Here is a 16,279-nt window from a genome sequence, read left to right on the forward strand (position 1 = left end):
ACTTGAATCAGATTTTTCTGTCACACAGAATTCAGAAATAATTTTTTTTTTGTCTTTGCATCATGGTAAAGTGTGTCTGGCATTGAGGATCTCAACACATTAGAGTTTTACATCACTTGGTTATTGTACACCGTAAGCCTGGCGGGCACAAGCTTTTTATACAATGAACACTATATAGGCCTCAGAGGAGCTGCAGGCTATGCTGCTATGGATATCACATGTATCACATTTCCTGAGCAGCAATTCAAGGCTTTGGCTAATAAGAAAAAAATGGTCTATTATTTAAGAATATTTATACCATAAAGATTTTAATATGTTTGAAATGGCAACATAATATACCAAATACATACTGATAGGGAATGTGGATTGTGGGAACATGTTAGTGCCATAGAAGTATGCAAAATAAATAAATATATTAGCCGTTTGGAATCAAGCTTTAGATATTACCAATGTGTGTATAAAATCATGTGGGCCAAATTATCCGAACAATAGTCCATCCCTTTCCCACAGAAAGCTTCAAGCTCCTGGGCCTTGATACAAAATCTATAATGTGGCCCCTCTTTACCTTTGCCATTGAGAAAAGTGGTATATTTTATGTATTGGGACCCCTTCAAGGGCTGGGGCAGGGTAGCTACTGCTACACCCCCTATAGCTACGTCCCTGCATGTAAGCATATGCATGTTTACCCTATGCTTATAAGGTGATCTCCACAAGAAGATACATTACCCCCCTCCTGACCTGCTTCAAAGGTCTCTCACTGAGCCAACCAGTGCCTTGCTCTTCACTGATGAGGGGCAAACATAAGCCTCCAGGTCTTTCTCTTTTGGAAGAAATGTTACTAGTTTGATGTTGCAAGTCATACAATAACTTTGTGTGAATGGATGTTGTCTTCCAATAGGTGGCGCTAAGGGCACAGTCTCTTTTTTTCCTGCCAGGAGAACAATGTGGCATACCTTCTTGTTAGTAAGGTCATTCTTCATAATTCTTCATATAGATCAATGGAAAATAACAAAAAAGGGTGATTGAGTGGCGAGGGAGAAAATCCTTGTAACTCTGGATAGAAATGTGTAGAGATCTTTGGTAAAAAAAAAGATGACTACTAGAGATGAGCGAATAGATTCTGCAAAAGTGGAATTTGATCCGAGTTTCAGGAAATGTTTGATTTGCCAAAAATTAGAATTTTTCACACTTCGATGCATCGAGTCACATTTTTTTAATATAATAGCCATTGCGCATGTTAGGACAAGGGGCAGGGAACTCTGGGAGAGCGGGATCACCAATAATGCCAAGTGTGCAGCTAATCAGTAGCCAGCCAGCCCTATGATGTCACAGACCTATAAAAATTGGCCATTTTAGGTATAGTCATTTCACTTCATTCTTACTGCAGGGACAGATATCAGCAGGAGCTAAGGACAGTGTTAGAAAATAGAGACAAGTTCAGGGAAAGAGGATTGCAAGTGAAGGGAAAATATAGGGAGGAAATCAAAGAAATATGAGGTGGTTGCACTGTCACGTCATTAACAGCAAGAATCTTAATACACATTGTAGTGCTCACTGCCGCTATACTGCTGCTCATTACTCATAACTGTGTTCAAGAGGGAACGCAACAAGCCTTTTACAGTGCAGTACAGCAAAAAACAGTGAATTATCATCCAGTAATACCTGCACTCCACTGTTCTCACGCTTATTTTGAAGGTGTTTATTGTTGGAAAACAAGGGGCATATTAGCCATTGTGTTCAGTGTATACAATTTCTCAGGGCAGTCATGACAAAGACCAATAATTCTTTGGGGCTCTATCTGGTCGGGATCCCTGTCCCTGTCCATCTAACATGCCCAAGTCACTGTATTTGTTAGGAGTATTTAGGTTCATTGCTTTCTTTCCTGGTTGATTAGTCTGTCCTCCCATTTGCACCTGGGAGGAGTGGTCTCTACTCGGTATTTAAACCCATGCCTCCCATGGTTCTGTGCTGAGTGTCGCTTTTACAGAGCTAGGCCTTAGCAGGAGGAGTAGGTGGTTATCTTGGATAGAGGAAGTTCCGTGGTTGGTTTTTGGGAGGTTTTGGGTGAACAAGTTGGTGTGTGTGTTTTCCCTTCTGTGTTCACCAATCCTCCCTCTGTGTATAATTGACTGTGTGAGTGAATTGCCTTATCCTTTGATTTCTACTCAGTTTCCCTGTGTTTGTTTCCTAGTGTAAAGTTCCTTCCCATATTGGTTTGGGGAATTCCTTTCCTACATGTTTCCTGTGTGCTGCTTGTGTTGTTAGTCAGCGCACACCCTTGTCAGTCCCTGTCAGTAGCAGCTTCACTTGTTCGTTAGGGGTGACCCCCTTTAGTCTCCAGTCCCTAGAGATCTTATAGGGCATTCCTTCTCCCACTTCCCTCTAGGCCTACGGTGTCAGTGAGAGAGGAGCTGTCGGGGTCAGGCTTAGCCTGAGAACAGCCGACCTACACCCGTGAGGCAGGGACCGGGTTAGCTAGTGGGAGTAGTGCAGGGCGAGATTCCCTACTGCTATCCCTTAGCCCCGTTGCAGCTACCAGGACTGACATAACAGTATTATGTCGGGATCCCTGTCAGCTTGTAATATGCGTGAGCTGACTTTTTCCCATAGGAATGCATTGACCAGCGTTGATTGGCTGAATGCGATACAGACTACAGCATTCAGCCAAGCAACGCTAGTTCTGCTGGAGGAGGCAGAGTCTAAGATCCGTCCACAGCAGTTTCCATTGTGGTCCGATCTCATATGTAGTGGTGCTGACACAGCACTGCTACACGGAGAAGTGGCAGAGCTCAGCACACACAGAGATGCAGCAGAGCTGAGTGTGCAGCATGGTTCAGCGCACACTCAGCACTGCTACATCAGATGCAGCAGAGCTGAGTGTGCAGCATGGTTCAGCGCACACTCAGCACTGCTACATCAGATGCAGCAGAGCTGATTGTGCAGCAGGTTCAGCTGAACCCTGCTGCACACTCAGCTCTGCTGCATCGGACTGCTACATCGGCCAGCACTGCTATATCGGGCCGTGCGCTCAGCCGGGCTACTCCGGAGATGCAGCCGAGCAGAGCGCATGCCCAGCACTGCTACATCGGAGATGAAGCAGAGCTGGCCGTTCGGAGTAGCCGAGCTGAGTGCACGGCCCGATGTAGCAGTGCTGGCCGATGTAGCAGTCCGATGCAGCAGAGCTGAGTGTGCAGCAGGTTCAGCTGAACCCTGCTGCACACTCAGCTCTGCTACATCAGACACTGCTACATCGGCCAGCACTGCTACATCGGGCCGTGCACTCAGCTTGACTACTCCGGAGTAGCCGAGCTCAGCCCACGGCCAGCTCTGCTTCATCTCCGATGTAGCAGTGCTGGGTGTGCGCTCTGCTTGGCTGCATCTCCGGAGTAGCCCAGCTTAGCGCACGGCCTGATGTAGCAGTGCTGGCCGATGTAGAAGTCCGATGCAGCAGTGCTGAGTGTGCAGCAGGGTTCAGCGCACACTCAGCTCTGCTAAATCTCCGGTGTAGCAGTGCCAGCTGCTAGTGGACTTGGTGACTCCTGAGTCGAATGGTGGGATCCCCTGAAACGAAGCATTTTTCCCCATAGACTATAATGGGGTTTGATATTCGTTCGAATAGTCGAATTTTGAGCGGCTATTCGAAACGAATATCGAATATTTTACTGTTCGCTCATCTCTATTAGCCACCAATCACTGCAGTTAGCGGTTATTCTAACACTTATTTATAAATGTTTATTAATGGGGAAACATTTGAATTTGCCATTCAGTTCCAAGTATAACATTACAGGCCACTTTGCAGTACAGTACTGCCAAAAAAAAAAATCATAATCTAGTAATCTCTGCATTTATCATGATTTTTTTTTAAAGGTATTCATTAGAGGGGAAAGAAATAAGGGGCTTATTTACCGTTCTCTTCAAAGTAGAAAATGACAGGCTTTTTTGCCTGTATTAATTTCCTTTGCAATTACGTTTTTTTTTTTTAATCTAACAGTGTGTCAGAAAAACAGCAGGCTATGCACAGGGGAGGGCCAAAGGCCTAAATGTTTCAGGCGTAGGTCGCAGCAGAGTAAGGGGCCTTTGTACCAGGGGTCAGTTACAGAGTTCTGAGCTCTGAGTGTCAAGTAGCGGTCGTGTCTTGACCAGTAACCCAACGGTTGTAGACTGGTTGACTTGGTTATCCACTTCATCCGAATTCACATCAGACACCCCTAGACAAGAGTCACGGGGGGGGGGGGGTTTATCAGACACAACCATTAGTTGGCATGGCCAGGAGCAGGCCCTCTGCCCTCAGGTGTCCTGAACCTGCCTCTGTTCTTTTCTGTTCCCTCAGATAGAGAAGTACACTATGCTGTGGGCTCAAAGCGACTATACAGTAAGGAAGACCTACTACAGGACAGTCAACATGAGGAGAGTGGCGTGGGAGCAGGTGTTGTCATCGGTCAGGCTCCTAGCTTGAGGAGGACATCAGTGACCTGGAGACATTAATGAATGATGATGTAACTGATCGCAATTGGGAGTCAGGTGCTGAACAATCTTCATCGTCATCAGGAGAAGAGGGTGGCAGCTTAAACATGAGGCAGCGGGGAAGTCAGCAGGGTTGCCGCAGTGGGAGGTTAGGAGCCAAACATGCCTGGGGTAGATCACCCGCTTCACAGCAGCCTACCTGCCTGGAAAGCACTGGTGCAGTGGTTCACGGAGGCAGTGGCAGAAGTTGTCAGTTAGTGCAGAGTGTTGGGGGCAAAATCTGCTATGACGGTGTGGAGGTGCCAGGGAGGGTGAACATGGCCATATGTTCAACTTGTGGGAAGAAGCTCAAGCGTGGCCAGGGTGCCAATGTTGGCACCACAGCCCTGCGTTAACATATGCATCATCACTATAAATTGGCCTGGGAGAGATGTGATTCCAATGTGGTGGTCCAGCCTGCTGCAGGAACCATTGCATCACCCAGTGGTATGCACCCCATTTCAGGAAGTCAAGGCTCCACCACCTGTGTGTCTTGTGTGTCATCTGCTGGTCGTGATGCTCCTGCTGCTGCTCCTCCTCCTTCTCCAAGTCAGTTATTGCATTAGCAATCTATCAGGGAATCTATATCTAAGAGACAACAGTTTGAGTGAACTCATCCAACAGTGCAGAAGCTGAATGGGCTCCTGTCCAAGTTGCTGGTGCTGTATTCCCACCTTTTCCAATTGGTGGACTCTGCATGTTTCAGAGAACTGATGGCTTGTGCCCAGCCAAGGTGGAAAATCCCAAGCCATCATTTCTTTGCCAAGAAGGCAGTACCAGCCCTGCACAAATATGTAGAACAGAAGGTGGGCCAGTCCTTGAGCCTGTCGATGTCTGCCAAAGTGCACAGCAGCACTGACGTGTGGAGCTGAAACTACAGTTAAGGACATGATATGTCATTTATGGTCCACTGGGTTAATGTGGTGCCTGCCCATACACAACAGCAACTTGAACAGGTGACACACAGCTTCTGCCTCCACATTCTCGCACCATTGGTCCTGCAATCTCCACCTCAGCCTCCAGTGCTATTCTAGCATACCACATGTGCAGGGCACAGCAGTGTTATGCTGTTCAACACCCCGTTTGCCTGGATCACACAGGGGAGGAACTCCTTCATTGTCTCAATCAAGAAATTGAATCCTGACTTTCTCCAAGAGAACTTAGTTAGAACTATAGTGACCAACAACAGGAAAAACATGGTACTTCAGCCACTCCTACACAGCCAAGAATAACCTCCTTGAGCTGCAGCGGCAGAACGGACTCCCACAACATAGGCTAGTATGCAATGTTTCCACCCGTTGGAATTCAGCCCTCCATATGAACTATATGAACAGAGAAAAGCCATAAATGATTTCTTGATGATATAAGCAAACAGACATACTCCCCTGTCTAACTTAGCCAGTGGCAGCTCATGCGTGACACCTGCCGTTTGCTTTTTCCCTTTGAGGAGGCCACTTTTAGTCAGTCGCCAGGACTATGGGATGAACAACATCATTCCACTGATTGACATCCTGGAAAAGATGCTTTTCAATCTGGCTCATCATGGGACTGGAGATGTGGCGCAAACATCTCGCGGCCACATGAGCCCTGTGGGGGCTGAACTGGAGGATGGGGAGGACATTGGAGCACAAGCAATGTCTAACCTCATAGGTGGAGAGGAGAAGCAGTAACAACCAAAACAGCAAGAGGGAGATGAGGAGGATGAGGCAGTTGACCCAGAAACTGTAGCAGTATGCAGTGAAGATGGATGCAGGGAGTCCCTCGGAGTCACTTGTGCAAATGGCCAGTTGCAAACTCACATTGCCTTTTGGGAAATCCGGAGAAATGGCTGAATCAAATTTTCCAGAACTTTGCTCATCTCTAATGACTACTGTGAAAGCAGTGATGAGGCCAATAGCATCAGAAATGTTACACTGGATGAACTTACAGGTGGTTTATGTCTTCTGACTTTCTCTGCATTTCACCTTTAGAAAGCACTAGTGGAAACTTTAAAAGCAGATACAAAAAAGAGCAAGTTATCATTAGTGGAAAAACAGATCACATACTTTAGATTTTTCATATTTTAGACAGCTACAAATAAAGTACATAACATTATAGATACCATATATACTCGCGTATAAGCCGAATTTTTAAGCACAGTTTTTGTGCTGAAAAAGCCTCCCTTGGCTTATACTCGAGTCAAGCAAAAAAAAAAAATATATTTTTTTTTTTTTTTTTTTTTGGGTGGGGGTCTATGACCAGCCACAATAGTAATATATATAATCTCCCATAAAATAGTGAATCACTCATTTCCCTAGACTATATATAATAGAAAATTACTGTGAATCACATACACATAAGGTATACCTTTGTCTGAAAGTGCCCGGTCTACTGAATGTAGGGTATCTGCAGAGCTCCTGTTCCGTCGGGAAGGGATTAATAGGAGCACTGCAGATACCCTATGTTCAGCCAGGCTGAATTCCACATGGGGAAAAAAAAAAACAGTCCTCAAACTCAGGGAAGGGGCAGACAGACAACCAAAACATCCCCTCCCCCTTTCCTAGCACCCAGCAACTACTGCACCCAAAAACCATTTTAATTTTTGAAATTTTCCAGTAGCTGCTACATTTCCCCCTTAGGCTTATACTCGAGTCAATAAGTTTTCCCAGTTTTTATGGTAAAATTAGGGGGGTCGGCTTATACTCGAGTCGGCTTATACTCGAGTATATAGGGTATGTCAAATATATTTTAGCTTTCTAGTGTGTAAAGTCCTGTGCATAAATATCAGAGAATTATAATAAGATGGCATATTTAATTCAGTTAAATCAAGGAGATGGGAGGGCCCACAAATTTTGCCACTATGGTGTCTCACAATTCCTGATGGAAGAATAGAATAAAAGGTAGATTACAGTGTTAAATGGCACAATAAACGAGAGATTGCAGCAGAATACAGGTAAGGACCTTTAAAATTGCGACAGTATAGGAGGATCACCACAAAATTCTCAGCCAAAATTGGGTTCCACCTTTACAAAGTTGGGGAACCACTAGTTTAATTAATATAATCACGTATGTAGTTTGTAAGTAGTAACAGCAGTACATAGGCAAACAAAAGCTACTTATAAAGCTATATGTACAACTGCATATTGTCAAGTGCAGGTGTATCTATGTATGTATACAAATATTCAACAAATTAGGAGCCCTGCTTCAGGCTATTTACTAGTCATAGAAGATGAAAACCCAGATTGGTATTGCAGTTGTATGAAACACCTACCCCGAATTTTGTGGAGTAAAGAGCATGGTTGTGACAGGCATGACTCAAGAAATTTGCTCCATACAGGTGGCCGTAAAAAATAATACATTTTCATATGAGCGTTGTTTCTTCTTTATGAATATATGCTGGAAGCATGGCAGAAGGGTTAAATGGGACATGTACCATACTTACAGCAGAAAGGCTGATGTCACACATTTTAAATTCGCCCATTGTTCCATAGTGGAAATCCAAGAGTGGACCTCCCGTGGCAAAAGAACAGTCAAAACGGAATAGTTTGTGCTGTGGGTTTCACATGCACTTTCCTGTGTGGCTAGCCAGGGTATCAACCTTTGCACTGTGCTGAATGGACTGAAATTTGCAGTCAAATTTTGACATGTTCGAAACCTGTTCAAACATTTTTGACATGTTCATCAAAAAATGACATGTTCGAAACCTGAAGCTTCAGGCTACGTTCACATCTGCGCCGGAGACTCAGCTGAAGGACATATCCTGCACTGAAGACCTTTTTCCTTCGCCGTTTTAGTTTAAAAACCCCTTGGGGTTCCATGCTTTATTGATGTTCTAGTGGTCCACCTCTCTGTCGTTTGGGTTCCCCGACAGACCTGAACATAGAGGTGCGAGGCTAGTGTGAAACTTGCTTAAAGGGGCTCTATCACTAGGAAAAGCATTTTTAACTAATCACACCTTTGCATAGCCTTTAGAAAGTCTATTCCACACCTACCTATAGTATGTAGATTGCCTCAGTGGTTTCTGAATAAGTCAGTTTTTATTCATATGCTAATTAGACTGGTGCACGATAGATCGTGCACACCTCTCCTATTGTTTTCTATGGGAGACTGCTGATGATGATGATGATGACTCAGCTTCCTGTTTGCCTTACACACACAGAACATAATAGCAGAGAGGAGGCTGCTGGAAACTTCCTGTGCTGGCTGGAAGCTCATTAGCATATGAATAAAAACGGACTTATTCAGAGACCACTGAGGCAATCTACATACTATAGGTAGGTGTGGAATAGACTTTCTAAAGGCTATGCAAAGATCTGATTAGTTAAAAATGACTTTTCCCAGTGATAGAGCCCCTTTAAAGCACTTTGCATTTCATTTTTTCTGCAGTGTATGGATTGCACAGTTTGCTCTGTTTTTTAACAAAACTCAAAAGTGACTTGAAGCAGAATGGGGAATGGAAAGGAAGCACTTCCACTTTTAATTCTGTTAAATCCACTCCTGAGTTTACCAAAAAAAAACCCAGCAAAAGTTGCAACAAAAAGGGCATCTTTTCCGCAACATGGGTAATAGCCTTAAGCATGTTACAGTACCTGCAGAGTGGATGGGATTCTGGCTAATTCTATCCACACATTGCAGTGGACATGCTGCAGATTCAACAACCATTGCATTTTTGTAAATCACAGCATGTCCAATATACCTATGGAAACACTGACAGACTTTCTGTGAAAAGTGCTGGAGGAAAAAATGCAATGCATTTCCATTGCAGTTTTTCCCACATCGTTTTAAGGCTGCGGCTCACTATGTGGGGTGTTAACCTAGGCCTAGTTGCAGACGACCTTGTGTATTTTGCTGTCTGCAAACTGTGATCAATGTTCCTTTTTTGCAGACTGTGTCGTGTCATCAGCGTGTCTTCAGCATCAGTGCTGTATGTCCACAAAAACGGAGAGTGTGTCATCAGCGCGCCATAAGTGTGTGATCCGAGTGTGCAGATCTGAAAAAAAAAAAAACACAGGAGACATCTAAGGATGTCCCTAGCTGTCCGCAAATACGGACGGCACAAGGATGACACATGGAGTACATCTGTGTGCCATCCATGGTTTTTAGTCTCCCGTAGACTTCTATGGGCAAGTCTGTGCCCCAAACACTGAACAGAATTGGACCTGCACTATATTTTGCAAGACCCACATACTGATCTGTGAAAATCAAGATCATATGCATGAGCCCATGGGTCAGTGTGCTATCCTGGGTAAAACTTGGATAGAATACTAATGTAGCCCATGGTCGTCTGCAAGTGGCTTAATGGGGGTCCACACCTCTAATGAGGAGAGGTGGCTGCTTCAGTCAGCACTTTGGAGGGGGCGACAGCCGTGACAATTTTATTTATTTCTAAACTAGCGCAGGAGAGGGACGCTCTGAAAAGGCAACTGAGCGGCCCTATCCTGAGCTGGTTTACACCACGTGATGTCTGGGACATCACCATACAGGCCCGAAGCCTGCTAGGAGCAACATTGGATCCTGGAGAGGTGAGTAAAACTGTTTATGTTCCCTCACCTCCCCTGGGTCTCTGATTATTATACTTGGGGGTCTGAAAAGACCCTTGAGTATAATACTAGTTTATGGGTGGGCCAATATGGGGCATAAGAGTTGGGTGTGCAACTGTGGGGCATAATAAAGGTCCACAGCGGCCCCCTGCAACCTCTATTATGCCCTACACTCTATTGTGCTACTGTGGTGCATAATATAGGATACAGGGGCTGATGTGGGACATATATAAATTATGGATTGAGTGGTGTGGAGAAGTGAGGAGTCAAAGATGTCTGTGTTGAAAACTTTAGAGAGTCAAGTCACAGCTAGAAGAAGTGGTCATGGCGGTCCAAAGGGATGGGACGAGAAATGTGGGAAGACGTCTCCTGTAAGTATTACTGCACAAAATATTACTGCATTGTATTCACTGTAATGTTACCACTAACACACCACGGTATTCAGTCCGGGGGTGGGGTGGGGTGTCTTTTGTTCATCCGCTTCAGGCAGCAGAGAGGCTAGGTTCACCACTGGCTTAAAAAAGGGACTCTACCATTCAGAAAACACATTTTTCACTAACCGTATGTTGGAGTAGCCTTTATAAAGGCTATTCTAGTCCTTTGTTTCTGTTTTCCTGGTAGTGTTTTTTTTTGTGTAAATTAGTTTTTTGCAGATGTGCTAATGAAGATAATGTCATAGCCTTCAGTGTGTTCGCTCCCTCCTTCTGACTATTGTGTTCACGTCCCCTCCGATGATTGTTCTGCCTCCTCTTCTCCTGATCAGCAGCAATCATCATTCTTCAGTGAGATCTCAATCTCGCACATGGGCTATCAGTTCTGCCACTTCGGGTTCAGGCATAGCCAACCGCACACGCTCTGTTGGCCATCTTGGTTTTCATCTAACATGAACGTACTACAGCTCAGTACGTTCGTGTAGTTCTAAGGAGAACCCAGATGGCTGATAATGGTCCCTTTAAGTGAGTTTTTCTATGTTTAATTTTTTTTTTTTTTGTAATAAATTCTTGAAGCCCAAACCAGGTTTAGATCATAAAGAAGGAGAGAACATGTAAAGAACACATAAACCATATACTGTCTTTATTTCTAAACTATTGGTCTTGGCTTCAAAAACTGCATCAGAAAACCTGAAAGTAGAAACATACCCTTACCTTGCGGAAAAACTGTTTTTTTTTTTTGTTGCAGGTTTTGCTGCAGTTTTCAGGTATTACCTCATGGGCAGGAATATGGAAACATGAATGCTATAAACCCAGCACAATTTTTTTTATTTTTTTTCTTAGGATAGACCCTTAATATCTGATCAGTAAGGGACTAGACCCCCTCACAGATCAGTTGTTTAGCAGTGAGCCTTGGTCCTGTACTATGTAGTGTGTGGAGCCAGAAACAGTTCTGTACAGTATATAGTGCCTGAGTACCATTATGGCAGCCTGCTCCCATTGCAATCAATCAGATCCAGTTACCTGATCACTGCTGATTAGATAGGATGGGCCATAAAAAAATCAAGGATAGCCCCTTTAAACAATGTGCATGATGTCATAAATTGGCAAAATAAGCCTCTGTTTTTCTGTTACATAAATGCAGTCAACTTATAAAGTAGCATTAGTTCAATAGCTAATTTCCCTTTTCTCCTCAAAAATTGGAAATACCAACCTTTAAATTTATGTCCCTGTAGACGTATTACATTGATATTCTCTGACTAAAAACACGAAGTCAGTCAGAGCTTAAAGACCAGTTTCTGTCCTGTTGTCACCTAGAAAAAGCAAAAGAATACTTCAATACGTGCAATAGTCTTATGGGTGCATATTATTGCTTATTAATGATATGAAATATTTCATGTTATACTTTTAACATTCTACTATACACAACACTATATATAATCTTGCTTTCTTTGTAATCTCCCTACTGAGTTTTTTGGTCAGGAATTTGGTCAGGAATCCGCCTCCAAAAAAAGCCTTCCAATAGAATTCTATTGGAAGGCTTTTTTTGGAGGCTGATTTTGAGGCGGATTCCTGACCAAAAAACTCCGTGTGAACTCAGCCTGAGGGGAAGTTCATATGGGGTTCTTTGGATCGGAACCTGAGGTGGAGGCTGCCTCAGGTTCCGATCCAAAAACCGGGTAGCTGTGACTGAAAGCTGGTGCACTGCACCAGCTAAAGTGCTGCGGGAACAACTGAGGCGTGAACACATTGCGGTTCTTCCCGTACTGCTTTGAACAGAAAGATCAGAGTTTTCCTCCGCGGAAAAACGCCTGCAAAAACAACTCTCATTCATTTCAAGCCGCTATATTTTTTATTTTTTTTACACTAGCAATTTTTTTTTCAGCTAGCAGAAAATAAAAAGCAACATGACCTATCTTCAGACGGATTCTGCCTGGAAAAACCCATTGAAGTCAGTGGGAGGAGGAAAAACCGCAACATTTTTTTTCTGGCACGGTTTTTGCAAAATCCACTTCAACAACCACTAGCGTTTTTCCAGAATTTTCCAGGTTCAAACACTGTGCTACATTAAAAAAAAAACTCTGAAAACTAAAAACGCCTCAAAAAATGCCCCCAAAAATGCCTCATATAAAAAAAACTGCGTCAAAAAAATGTTTCCTAATTCCTGAAGCAGGTTTTGTCCGCTGCCAAAAGACTCAGTGAACATACCCTTGCTGGTGGAGATATGGTGAATATCTGGAGCAAAGCTAGTGTTGGAACGCTTTCATCAACCAAGTCCCTTCAATACTTGAAGTCAATCACTGCTAGTAACTGGGAGCTACAAGTACACCCATATACCTTTAGCAGTGTTTTTGAGTAATTTCTGGGTGTCTCTGATAGCTGCATTCTCTGCATTTGTTTACGTGTTGTAACTCCCTGCTGTGCAGCTTCTTTGGTATCTTTCACACTAGTTCCCTCTCACTCAGCCACCCCCCCCCCTCTCCCTGTCTCCCTAGCTAAGCTATCCCGCCCACTACTAGCAGAGAGGAAGAGGGGAGGAGCTGTCCTGGACACAGGAAGGCTTGGTAAGTATTGATGGGGATGGGGGAGTAATAGTGACGTTTAGTGTTGAGAGAATAGTATTCGTCGAATACCTCACTCCCATAGGAATGCGTGTAAGCGGCCGAACACCAAGGGGTTAATTGCATAAAATATTCACTGCGCTTAACCCCTTGGTGTTTGGCCGCTTACACGCATTCCTATGGGAGCGAGGTATTTGACGAATACTATTCGCTCATCTCTAGTGACGTTTTGTTTTGGAAGTAGTGAAACGGAATGCCACCAGATTATCAGAAAATGTCCCTGAGGCGGTCACATGACCACTCCAGGGATATGGGTAATTCTATAATTTTGTTAATTTAAAATAAATTAGAAGTTAGGCAGGAGGAGGGGGTTTATTTTATGGGTTAATTCTTAGTTTATCCTGGGCAAACCCTTTTAAGTATCCTTAAGTATTCCAATATAATTTATTAACAAATTTTGGTTCCTTTCTGTGAAATCTACTCTCTTTTTTTATTTGTCTATTGCTGAAATCTGTACAAAGCTTCTCGGTACGTAGGGATAATATTATTATTATTGTTATTATTGGTGAAAAGGGGGCCGGGGTCGTGGAGGAGGGGTGGTGGAAAGGGGGCCCGGGGGTGGTGGGGGTGTCGAGGGGGCCGATTGTTGCGGGTGGTGGCGGAAAGTGGGTCGGGGGGGGGGGGTTTAAAGGGGACGCAATGTGGGGGGTTTGGAAAGGGGATGCAATGGGGGGGCTCGGGGTTGCGATGGGTGGTGGAAAGGGGGATGGGGGGGTTTGGAGAGGGGATGCAATGAGGGGGCTCGGGGTTGCTGGGGGGGGTGGAAAGAGGTCGGGGGGGGGGGTTGGAAAGGGGACGCAATGGGGGGGCTCGGGCCTGCGCTGCAGGTGGGTCGTGCAAAACGGAAACGCTGCCGCAGACGAAGTCACGGGTACTGCTAGTATATATATAGTCTTTATAGAATTACCGGATTGTTTGTTAACACCTTATAAAACACTGATGCGTATCTTCTAGAAAAAAGATTTTTTCCTATATAAGATATATTTGCCTTGATCTTTTTAAGAAAATAATAAGAGAACTATTTATATAATCAATTGATATCTAGCTGTTGTTTAACATTAAGAGAACTGCAGTAACACACAAATTCATATACAGTAGTTGTTCTCCATCTTAGAAAATAATATATAAAGTATAAAGTTCACAGTCCATTTCTTTATTGGTTAGTAAAATATATTCTGTTACCCTTTAGATCTGAGGGTGTTTTCAGTTCATCTTTTCGGCAAGTTCATATAGAAAATGAGCATGTGCGTAGCTGTTCTTTCAATTGGATGAAAATCAAAAAGGACACTCCTTTTCTTGTATAATGGTAGTGGCTGACCTGATTGGTTGAAGAGCGAACCATATGGTTTTCCTTCTGGTCCCAGTTTTTCAAAGGGAGGAGTCAAATGATATAGGGGCGTATTCTATAGTTGAACATCTTTCCTTGATTGGCGCTCCACTGCTCTAATCCGGGTGTAAACTGCTAATGTGATTTTTGAGTGAGTGTGCAGATATGCTTTAAAAAGCCTGTGTTGTTCATTTAGCTTTGACACGTGAGGCTTGAGAAAGCGCCCATGTTCTCCCTCCCTGAATTTTTTTATTCAAGTACCGAATAAAGGACGAAGATACTAAACTTGGGTGAGTGCCCCCCGTTTGTTCTTTCTTTTCTTGCCATATATCTATTGTTTTTCATTTATGGGATGTTGAGCACCACCCTGCAAGAAGTATCTAAGCTGGAAATCTCCTGACATATTTCATGCGTCTATTGGACAGTTAATGTGAACTATGGCTTAACATAAGTAGTAGTGCCACTTACATGTTTTCTCACTTTTTAGACTTATACAGTGGATATGATTAGAATATCCCTTTAAATCAGCTCGGTTAAAGACATACTCGCCATAAATACAGTGCATTCAGACTCATGACTGCAAAAATAATCCTAGTTAAGAGATGCTCACTACATTTATAAGAAAGGAACAAACTAGCCTATAAATAACAGCAGGAGATGAAAAGCCTCTTTCGTCACATGGCCATATTAGGAGCGAGGATATTTATAAAACTAGTCATTTAGAAGTAAATGATTATACAGTAAAGTGTCAAAGAAAGAAAATGGAGATTGCGTCGTACATGAGTCAGAACACAGTGTGGAGTGCGGTGCCCACGCATGTGCCAGGAGAAGCAAATTATTCTTTTCAATCTCACCTCCCATAAGCACCAACTCCTCTGCTGGCTGGCTAGAAGTATTCCAGCCTTCCCGGGATATATTTTCAGAAAAAGCTCCTGCTGTGTCAGTAAAGGGATATTTGTGCTATGCAAACTGCTAAGACCTTGATAAGTACACGGCAGGTACTATGTTAAGTCCTGGTTTACAGGATTTCATTCCATTTCTGTCTGATTTCTTATTTCATACAGTTAACAGGTTACAGGAGGTAAAATGCAATTTTCATTGCTCTGTTCATGGCTTTGAAGCTAAACATGTTGTTTTATCATGTAATAATTCCCCTACATGTTACATCTGCAGTTCTCCAAGGTTTCTCCTAAGGGATGTTTATGGTTTATGTCCTAGCATTTCCATCAAATGAACATCATGTGACGCCTGACACTACTTTCCTATATAGGGTAGAGTATATAGTATGCCTCAAACATTAGATTTTTATGATATTGTTCCTTTAGATGTTCAATGTGTACAAGCACAGCACTTCGCTACTAGGTGTCATTTTGAAGCTCTTTATAGTATTTTTTTGCTCATTAGAAAATGTTAATACTGTTATTAAAAACATCTTTACAGATTTTTGTATTCTGTGCTTATGCAAGGCGCTATATGTGGGTGTGAAATACTGTATGTCTATGGAGTGAAGCCCACAAATTTCACAGTTTTTATCAAACAACGTTAGAAACAGCGACATCTAAAGGCTAAAAGCTGATATTGCTGGTGAGGAAAAAGCATCTGCTGATTATCTATATAATGTAAGGTTCTTTGGTATTTTCAGTACTTTGTATATTGCATTACCAATGTCAAAAAATATAAATTAGAGAAAAAAAGTCGCCTGATATTACATCCATTGACAAAAAAACATTGGAATGGAATGAAACGACGTATGTGTGAATGTAATGATGATGTATATATGGAATTACAATATTAGAGTGAAAGGATAGGATTATTAGGGAAACCTACAATTGAAAGGAGGCTCTACAATCTGTTAGGTTGCTTCTGGCCTGGATAGGC

General features: G+C 43.2%; 1 protein-coding gene across 1 annotated transcript in view; it reads right to left on the bottom strand.

The window, feature by feature from the left end:
* Window positions 1-3,567: 3,567 nt before the first annotated feature.
* The window catches only part of SCAF8 (SR-related CTD associated factor 8), a 143,130-nt gene continuing 130,418 nt past the window's right edge, over window positions 3,568-16,279 (bottom strand). Inside the window, exons 23-24 of the transcript XR_012715318.1 lie at window positions 11,667-11,766; window positions 3,568-6,489 (exon numbers count right to left, since the gene is read on the bottom strand). The gene's annotated coding sequence lies outside the window, so the exon portion shown is untranslated. The remainder of the gene's footprint in view (window positions 6,490-11,666; window positions 11,767-16,279) is intronic.

The sequence above is a fragment of the Leptodactylus fuscus genome, chromosome 3 (genome assembly GCF_031893055.1).
Source record: "Leptodactylus fuscus isolate aLepFus1 chromosome 3, aLepFus1.hap2, whole genome shotgun sequence".
Classification (NCBI taxonomy): domain Eukaryota; kingdom Metazoa; phylum Chordata; class Amphibia; order Anura; family Leptodactylidae; genus Leptodactylus; species Leptodactylus fuscus.